The sequence below is a fragment of the Canis lupus genome, chromosome 16 (assembly GCF_048164855.1).
Source record: "Canis lupus baileyi chromosome 16, mCanLup2.hap1, whole genome shotgun sequence".
Taxonomy (NCBI): Eukaryota; Metazoa; Chordata; class Mammalia; order Carnivora; family Canidae; genus Canis; species Canis lupus.
The window spans coordinates 61,493,608-61,503,036 of NC_132853.1; the positions used below are offsets into that span (position 1 = coordinate 61,493,608).

The following is a 9,429-nucleotide window of genomic DNA, read 5'->3' on the forward strand; positions in this document are numbered from 1 at the left end:
CACCCAGAGTCCCACCCACCCAGAGTCCCGCCCAGAGTCCCGCACAGTGTCCCGCACAGCGTCCCGCACAGCGTCCCGCACGCCCCACGGGTCGGGCCTGCGCTCAGCGCCACTGGCCTGGCTCCACTGACGCCTCCCTCCGGACCGGGAGCTTGAGGAGACTCAGGCTCCTGCCGCGTTCGCCCCACCCAGCCCCGCTGCTCTGCCCCCAGCACTGCCTCCCCCAACGTTGCCGTGTCCGTGGGGCAGGGACACGGTCCTCTGTCCGCTGCCAACTCCCTGCGGCCGGCAGAGTCCGTGCGCGCGTGAGCCAGTGCTGAGCCCAGCCTGGGGGTTCAGGGCGGCCTGGGGCCCCCAGCCCACCACCCTCAGTCAGTTGATCATTACATGCGTCCCACGGGGATCCCATTAAGGGCCCAGCAGTGACCGAGCTCACACCGCGCCCTCTGGGGACCCCGCGGGCGGCCCGCCCAGCCCCGCCGTCCCCTCCACAACGAGTGCCGTCGGACTGAAGCTGCAGCTTGGCCAGCTCCCCAGAGGGGCCCCCCCGAGCCTGCGCCCACACGTGGCCACCACCATTGTCACCAGCACTTGCCTGTGCTGCGACGCCCGCTGTGGGCAGAGCTCCCCCGCCGTCTTCCCGTGAGGAGCTTGGCCACACTTGTGAATGTATTTCTATTAAAGTGGACGCAGCCCTGAGCAAGTGGGAACGAGTTTAATTTTTCTTAACAGCGAACACTCAAAATAATGAGTATTTTATGTTTCTAAGATTTATGTATTTGTTGGGGCGCAGGTGGTTGAGGTGCCTGTGGCCTTGTGGGTGTTGTAGGGGAACAAGGCCCCGTCTCCACCCTGCAGGCCTGACCGTGGGGCCAGTGGCAGGGCCAAGGCCCAGGCCTCCTCTGTCCAGCCCAGGGGAACCTGCTCACCCCATTCCCCGAGCTGCACCCAGAATGTTCCCGGTCTCAGCCCTGGCGGCCCGGAGACCTGAAACCTGCAACCACTGGTCACTGAGCCCCTGCAAGGACCGGTGGCCAGGGCTTGGGGGAGGCGGACGTGTGACTGTCTCATGGCCCCGCGGGGAGGGAGGGGCCCGGGCCCCCTGCAGGCGGGGAGGAGAACACCTGACACCCGGGGTGCAGGGGCACCCTGGCCCCTCTGGTCGGCTCCCCTGGCTGTTTGCTGGCTCGGGCACCTGCGGTGACCATGGGGGTCATGAGGCTCCACGTCCTGCCTGGGGCGCCTGTGGCCCCTGAGCACAGTGGCAGGGACGAAGGCCGTCTCCGTCCCGAAGGGCCCGGCTGCGCTGCTCGGGGCACGTCCTGGTCCAGGCACGACTGGGGCCCCCAGGGTCACGGCAGCCCCACAGCCTGGGGAGGACACGCAGAAGCTGTCACCACGCTGCTCCTTCCTGTGGCTGGGGGATTTCCTCCCGTGTTATCTGTGAATCTGGACCTAGAAGCGCTGTCCTCGAGTGAGGGCGTCACTGACCGAGCAGGGCAGCTGTCACCGGGCCGCCCTCCTGCTGCCTCGGGAGACGCAGGGACGGAAGCACCAGGGCCGTGGCCGGAGGCACCGGTGAGGGCACAGACCCCGGGGTGGCCGAGGCCCGGCTGTGGGGCGGTCATCCGCCGTCCCTCCCTGGGCGACGCACTGGAGAAAGGCTGAGCAGAGCGTGGCAGGCGCATCATCTGCCGGGCTGGGATTGCGGGCGTCTGGAGGTCCCGACACGGGCCCTGGCAGGGGCACCCTCGGCCGTGTTCCCCCGCGGACGTGGTGAGTGCGCCGGCCACACTGGCCGCTCCTGGAACAGGCTCCTCAGAGCCCAGGCCCGCCCCCGCCCAGGCCCTGGTGCCGCATGGTCGTGGAGGACTCCGTTCTCAGAGCGGGCGAGCGACAGCGAGGGGGCCCCAGGGCGTGGGAACTCCAGGGCGCCGCTGCCTGAACTCAGCTCCCTGGGATCGGATCCGCCTGAGCCAGGAGTAAGCGTTGGGCGCCTGGGCGCCCGTTCCACGCACGTCGGCTCGTGTGTGTCCCGTGGCCCTGCAGGTGTTCACGCCCCGGCTGGCTCCTCACGGAAGGCGGCCTGGACGCGGGTCTCGAGCCCGCCTGGAAGAGCGTCTCTTCGGTCCTTCTGGGGTCGGGCGGGGTGAGGGTAGGTCGGCTTCGCTCAGATTTAAAACGACAAGGACCAGACCCAAGACCTGGGAGTGTGGGCGACACAGGCGGTGACCCATGGTCCCCCAGGGCCATCTGGGGGACAGTTAATTTTGCCTTTTGAGGTTTTGTGCTTCCTGCTTGGACATTTTGGGAAGCACAGGAAACACATGGTTTTAAGTAAAGAAAGCCGAGTGCCTGCAGACCTCATCCATGGGTGTGTCTGGGTGACGGGGGGCGGGGCCTCGTTGCCCGCGGTGAGGACCCGAGAAGGCTTTTCCTCGGAAGGTGCTGGAAATGGCCCGTGGTGGCTGTGCCGCGTCTCCCTCCTGAACGACTCCCGTGGGTGCTGACTCACACCCGGGCCCTGGGACACGAGCGGGGCCCCGAAGGCCCGTCCCCCATCCCGCCTCCCAGCCCTGGCTTGCGGGTATCTGCGGCCAGGACAGTGGCTCCCCCTCCGGTCTGGGAACCCACAGGGGCTGGAGGCGACTCTCCCGGACAGGTGACCTGCGGGACGTGGCCGGCACGCGCTGTGAGGGGCACACGCCCAGCGGCCACGGGGACGGCACACCCCCCGGGACTCCCACGGAGCTGTCCGCCCCAGCTAACGCCCTGCTGGACGCCGACCACGTGCAGGTGTCATAGGGCGTCCCGGGGCCCAAGACGAGCAAGACGCCTGGGGCCCATGCTCCCTGGCGCCCCTGCCCCAGCCCGCCAGGGCCTCCCTGACCACCGGCTGGGGATGGCAGTGCAGCCTTCCTCGTGGGGTGCGCGGGATGGAGGGGAGCCTCCGCAGGGGGAGGAGGGGGTGCCTGGCAGGTCCTGCCCGCCCCGGAGCCGCTCCCATCCCTGCCTGCGCCCTGCGCACGGCGGCGGCACTCTGGGGGCCTGAGCCCTCACCAGGGTCAGGAAGGACCGTGGGTGGGCAGGCTGGGCGGTTACCAGGCCGGGAGACTGTGGACATTCAGAGCTGGTCACCCAGGGAGATGGCAGCCGCTCGCCGCCCTCAGCTGGACCTGAAAGGAGTGAGAACAGACGGAATTCAAAGATGCCCACAAAAGGGCTTCCTGGCGACAGCAGGACCTCGCCCCCTTCTCCTCCGCGCCCCCCGTGCTGGCGCCTCGGGGCGCTGCACCCTAGCCGACAAGCGGGCCGCGGAAGCAAAGTGGACCCCCGGCCCCCACCCCGACCCCCACCCCCACCCCAACCCCCACCCTGTGTTGTCTGAAAAAGTGGGTTTGAAATCCAGATCCTGCCTCACAGGCACCAGCGTCGGCCTAGAGGGCCCTGCAGGCACCTGCAGACTTGTGTTGTGCGTGCCCTGACTGGGGGCCTGGGTCCACGGAGAACTCCATGCACACGCTCGTGCTCAACGTGCACCACGCACAGTGCTCACCTGCACGCATGTGCAGTCATGCACGCTCACGCACACACACAATGCTCACATGCACACACACATGCATACACATACATGCACATGCACACATTTTGCACACTCACACACATGTCCAATCGTGTACATTCACACACACAATGCTCACATGCATAGACATGCACACACATAAACACAATGCTCATGTGCATACGCACGTGCACACACGCATGCACACGTGCATTCATGCACACACACAATGCTGATGTACATACACACATGCACACATGCATACTCACACGTAAACACAATGCTCACGTGCATATGCACTTGCACACACACGTCCATTTGTGCACACACACAATGCTCATGCACATACACACGTGCACACACTCAGACACTCAAACGCTCACACACACATGCACCTGCAACCCAGTGGGAGAATGGGGAGATGCATCCTTGCACGGCAGCCGTAGAGTGAAGGGAAACCACTCTTTCTTCCCTCAGTTCCTCTGGCACAATTGACTTTCTCCCAGCAAGTGTACTCACTCTCCTGTTCAAGGAATTTGACTGACAATGTTTTCACAGGCTCTCTGGGCGTTCCCACGTCACTTTCTCAATGACATTCCGAGGCTGGCAGGCAGGTGGCTGCTCAGGTCAAGGGGGCGGGAGGAGGGTGACGCCCACAGGCATCTCCCCCACTCTGAGCGCCTGTGGCTGCCACGGCCGCTTATGGGGGACAAGGCCAGGCCAGGGCCTCCCGCGCCCCACGTGGTCCTCACCGTGACTTCCTCAAGTCCATGTACAGGTGGGAACAGGAGGATCGAAGTAGGGATGGTCGTCCTCAAACACCACACAGAGAACGCACTGGGGGTTGTGGAGGACACTGCATCTCCGTCTGGCTCTGGCGCTCCAGGCACCACATGGCCCATGAGATAGCGCAGCTCACACCGCAGCCCGCACCCGTCCTAGCGCCTCCTCCTGTCCTGGGCCCCACTCACCCCACTCAAACCCCCAGCCCTTTAGGTCGTTCGGTAAAGTGGCCGAAGTACTACGCTCTGGGGAGGAACGGTCGTCTCCAGCAGTCGGAGAGACCCGGAGAGACCCATTAGGTGGCGGCCTCTTCCTGGGTTGCGGGACGTCCAGCTAAGCGCTCACCCCCGAAGACCTGGCTCCGCGCTCCCCACGCCATGGGGCCCAGAAATGTTGCCGAGGACGGAAGCCTCTGAGTTACTGTTGGATTGACTCCTGCCTCTGACCGCAGATGTCTTGCCAGTAGGTCTCGAGGAGCCACGAGCACCGTCGTCCATGTGACGGACAAGCGTGCAATCCTGTGGGAGGGCTGGAGGTCAAGGTCCCCGAGAGACGAAGTCTGAGGCCGGGGGGAGCGTCGGCGTCGCCCCGAGGCCGCATGGCCTGGCCGTGGGGCCCAGCAGGCGGGCGCAGAAGCAGGCCTCCTCTGGGCCAGAGGCTGCGCAACAGGGGCCGCTCCAGCAGGGACGTCGCCGCAGGGCCGCTGGAGCCCCTGGTGACTGCAACGTGGCCCGCAGCCACTCTCCACGGCCCAGCCGCCCCGGCCAAGCAGGCGAGCCCGACGGGAGGTGGCGGGAGCCCCACCGGGCACCATCCAGGGGAGCTGATCCCGCCGCCTCGCGCCTGCCGCTTTCCCAGGCGGGCGGTTCGGGCCTCCGCGCTGGGCCTCGCTGCCCAGGGAGCCCCCCTCCCCCGCAGCCCTGGCGCCGTGGGGTCTGCCAGCTGAGCCTGTGTCCACCCTCACCAAGCGTTCTGGAACTCGGGAGGGAGACAGGATGGGTCCGGGCCACGCGGGACCTGTGGAGACGAAGGCAAGGGCCCCCACGGGTCCTTGCCCTGACGGGCCACCACCAAGGTTTGCGTCCCTTGGACTCAGCGTCTGTGCAAAACCAGTAACGGGTGCTCCCCGGAGGCTGCGATCACACCTTCTCCCGGGGGCACGGTTACCCCGGGAAAGCCCACAGGAGCCTCTGGGGAAGCCGGGGACAGAGATGGACCGGTGTGTTCTCAGCAGTTGTCGCGGCCTCCCCGGGGGACACTGCCCACCCCCCCACCCCCCTGCTTCAAGGTGTTCTGGGTCCATGACGCGCTCAGGTCTGGGAGCCGGTGGAGGGGCCGTGAGCCCGTTTCTATGATTCGGGCCAGACTTTTCCTCCCTTGACCTCGAACATCCCTGCGGGTGCAGGTCAAGTGAGAGTCCCCGTGCTTCCTGGGGTTCCCGAGCAGCAGGGCGCCGCCAAGCGACCCACCCCGGGGCCCCCCAGGCCTGTGAGTCAGAGGATTCTGACGTGGCTCCGCCCGCATCCACCCGTGCGACCACACCCCCTCCTTTCTGCAGGTGGGTGCCCCCACTGGGCCTCTGCCACCCTGGGACCTCAGCACTCCACTGAGTTTCAGTTTTCCAGTTGAGTTACATGGTCCCTTCTAGGGAGGGGCCTCAGGGCTCTTCAGGGGTGCCGGGATCCCCACTGTCTCAGTGGGAGGGGCCTCTGTTGGATCCTCTCCATGTAGGTGAACGGCCTTAAATGGCAGAGTCACCTCCATATCCCCAACCCTTTGAATCCCTTTTCTACATTGGACATTTCTAACCCGCTCACTGTGGGCCACCTTCCAGTCCATGTTTCAGCCACCCAGGCTCTCAGAGCTGACCCCGACCCTGACCCCGATGCTGACCTTAACCCTGACCCCGACGCTGACCCCGACCCTGACCCCGACGCTGACCCTGACCCTGAATCCGACCCCGACCCTGACTCCGACCCCGACCCGATCCTGACCCTGACCCTAACCCTGACCCCGACCCTGACCCCGATCCTGACCCTGACCCTGACGCCAACGCCAATGCTGATGCCGATGCCGACGCAGACCCTGACCCTCTCAGACCCTGACCCCGACGCTGACCCTAACCCTGACCCCAACCCCAACCCCAACCCCAACGCTGACCCCAACCCTGATCCTGACCCTGACCCTAACCCAGACCCTGACCCCGACGCTGACCCTAACCCTGACCCCGACCCTGACCCTGACGCTGACCCTCACCCCAGGTTGCGACCTGAACATGGATGGCTGCTTGATGAGCCCACGTCGGCTGTCTTGGGTCTGCCTGGTCCAGCGTTAGCTTCCTGCCGCTCTTCTCCCACAGCCTCCACATCCATCCCCACACATTTCTGCGTATAAAGTAGAAAACTCGAGTAGCTCTTGAGGAACAGAGCCCACTTCCTCATGGGTCACACTCGGCACCCACCTTCAGGCCCGAGGCTTCTGGTCACAGGTCTAGAAGCAGAGGGGCAGTAGGGTTAGGGTCCTGAACGTCGTCCTGTAGGCTGGCTGCCGCTGAGGTGCCATGTGGCCCCCAGGCGGTGCAGGGATGGGGTGCTCTGCGGGGTGGGAGCTGTGTGAGGGTCAGGACTCCTCCCCAGCGTCACCCTCATCACGCTGGCCCTGCTCCCAGAGCCCACCGCTAGGGGCTCTTGAATAAAGGCCTCCTAGGTCATCGTGCACAAATCACACGATGACATCTCAACCCAGAAGAATGAGTCTGAAGAAACCAAGCCACCTGGTTGACCTTGCCGATGGCGTTTGCGACCTTGGGTGCGAAGGTCTGGAAGCTACCCCTATGCCCTGACCCTCCCCCACGTTCGCCGGCACAGGTCCCAGCACCTGCCCCGCCCTGGGGGACCCTCACCACTGTCTCTGTGGTTTCCCAAGCCCACGTGATCACCCGCTGCACCCTCCCCAGCCCCCCAGGGCCCCCACTCTTCATCCATCCCGTGTGGGGCTCTGGGCGTCCTTCCCTGTCCAGCCCGTGAACCTCAGGCCCAGGGAAGGTGAGGACGGCTGTCATGTCCGGATGGCCTGCAGACCCCATGAGGCGACAGGAGGACACCTGCCGTCCAGAGCCGGCTTTACCTGCTTCTGGGTGGCACTGCCCATCCGTATGGAGCCCCCACCGCGAGGGACAGTGGCCTGGGCCTGTCTCAGCCCACCAGCAGGCGGCAGCCCGGAGCCGCCTGGCCCACTGTGGCCTGCCTCCAGAGCCGTGTGTGGGAGGCAGGCCGACTGTACTGGAGTGAAGCAGGCCACACCTGCCTGGCCCCGAACGGGGTTTCCTGCAGGTGTCCCCGCCTGCACACCTGGGCTGAGTCACCGAGGCGTGGCTCAGCACTGACCCAGGAGGACCTGTCCCTGGGGCTCCCAGCCGGGCAGTTCCGGGGCAGCGCCCACACTGTGCCCCGTCCGCCCATCTCCTGCCCTGTCCCTGGCATGCGCAGCTCTCCGGGGCCGAGGGGCCTGCGAGGGGACAGCGTGGGAGGGCCTGGCCGCACAGTCCCCAGGGCCACAGCAGGACCCTTCTCTCCTGTCGGGGCAGGGAAAGGCTTTCACACCTCATGCGCTTGCAGGCCGCGGTGTGTGGGCGCAGACGGGCCGGACAGCATCCTCCCACGGCCGCGTGGCGGGGACGCTGCTGGAAATGCAAGTGGGCGGCCAGCTCAGTGCCCTCCAGGCCCACCTGCCTGGGGGGTGGTCTGGGCACCACCAGGGCGGCCCCCGTGGGCCCTGTTCCCCACTCTGCATGGTTTGGGGGCAGCGGAGGAAAGCAGACTCCGGCCAGCGAGCTGAGGGACGCCATGTCCCTGTGAGGCCCCACGACGGTGTCTCACGGTGAGCGCGGTCCTGGCAGCTGGTGGCCCCTCGGGTGTGTAGGGCCAAAGGCTCACGACCTTGGCAACTTCCCACGGTCGGGTAGGAGAGGTCCGCATGTGGGCGCTGGGTGGCTCCCTTGGTTACGTGGCCAAATCTTGATTTCCGCTCAGGTCACAGTCTCAGGGTCGCGGCACTGAGCCCCGCGTGGGGTCTGATTCTCTCCCTCTGCCCACCCTCCCTGACTTGTGTGTGCTCTCTCTCCAAAACAATCTTTCAAAAAATTATTTAACAAAAGACAATGTACAGATATGGGCACGCGGAACGCGGGAAGGCGCACCACACCACCAGCTGCTGAGTCGGGGGGTCTGCAGAGCCGGGTGGACGGCGGGAGGCACGCAGTCAATACTTTCCACTCGCACGCTGGGACACAGGACAGTGTGTGCGTCGGACACCTCCCTGCCCTGAACCCGGTGGTTGGTCCAAGCAGGTGCCTGAGCTGGGAGCAGCCCACGAGGAGCACCTGCTGGGGGCACAGGGAGCATGTATTGGGGCACGGGAAGCATGTACTGGGGCATGGGGAGCACCTGCTGGGGGCACGAGGAGCATCTGCTGGGGGCACAGGGAGGATGTGCTTGAGGGGATGCGGAGCACGTCCTGGGGGCACGGGGAGCACCTGCTGGGGCCACAGGGAGGATGTACTGGGGCACGGGGAGCACCTGCTGGGGGCACGGAGAGCACGTCCTGGGGGCCCGGGGAGCACCACCTGGGGGCCCAGGGAGCACCTAGAGGGAGCATCTGGGAGTATCCACTCGGAGCACACGGGACCATGTCCTACAAGCAGGTGCAGGGTGAGGATGCGGAGGCTGAATGGGGCCTTGCTGCCTCTAAGCTGGGTCTGGGGTGAGGCGCCCCCCCCCCGCCCCGGGCGGCAGGGCCCTGCGCTCTGGCTGGTGACACCGTGGAGCCTGCAAGTGCACAGACGGCCAACCGCAGCCCTGCCCGCGCTGGGGGTGCGAGGCCTCGGCTGAGACAGCTGTGTGCGTGCTGACCGGCGTGCCCCACGGTCGGAGCCCAGCCCGGAGCCCAGGGCTGCCCCTCCTCCTCCCCGGGATCTGGCTCCGAGGAGGGTGGGGCTGCCCACGCAGGGCTGGGAGGGCGTGGCGGGGCTGGCACACAGCAGGTGCACGGGGTCCCTCCCACCCCCTCCCACCCCTCCACCCCCT

At 66.1% G+C, this 9,429-nt stretch overlaps 2 long non-coding RNA genes across 2 annotated transcripts; both read right to left on the bottom strand.

Moving 5' to 3' along the window:
- Positions 1-696: 696 nt before the first annotated feature.
- On the bottom strand, positions 697-3,322 carry LOC140607363 (uncharacterized). Its single transcript, XR_012009434.1, has 2 exons — positions 2,364-3,322; positions 697-2,204 (listed from the first exon to the last, which is right to left on the bottom strand). It is a non-coding gene; the product is annotated as an uncharacterized lncRNA (long non-coding RNA).
- Positions 3,323-3,385: 63 nt separating this feature from the next.
- On the bottom strand, positions 3,386-7,853 carry LOC140607584 (uncharacterized). Its single transcript, XR_012009557.1, has 3 exons — positions 6,807-7,853; positions 6,602-6,729; positions 3,386-4,863 (listed from the first exon to the last, which is right to left on the bottom strand). It is a non-coding gene; the product is annotated as an uncharacterized lncRNA (long non-coding RNA).
- Between the last annotated feature and the right edge of the window lie 1,576 nt (positions 7,854-9,429).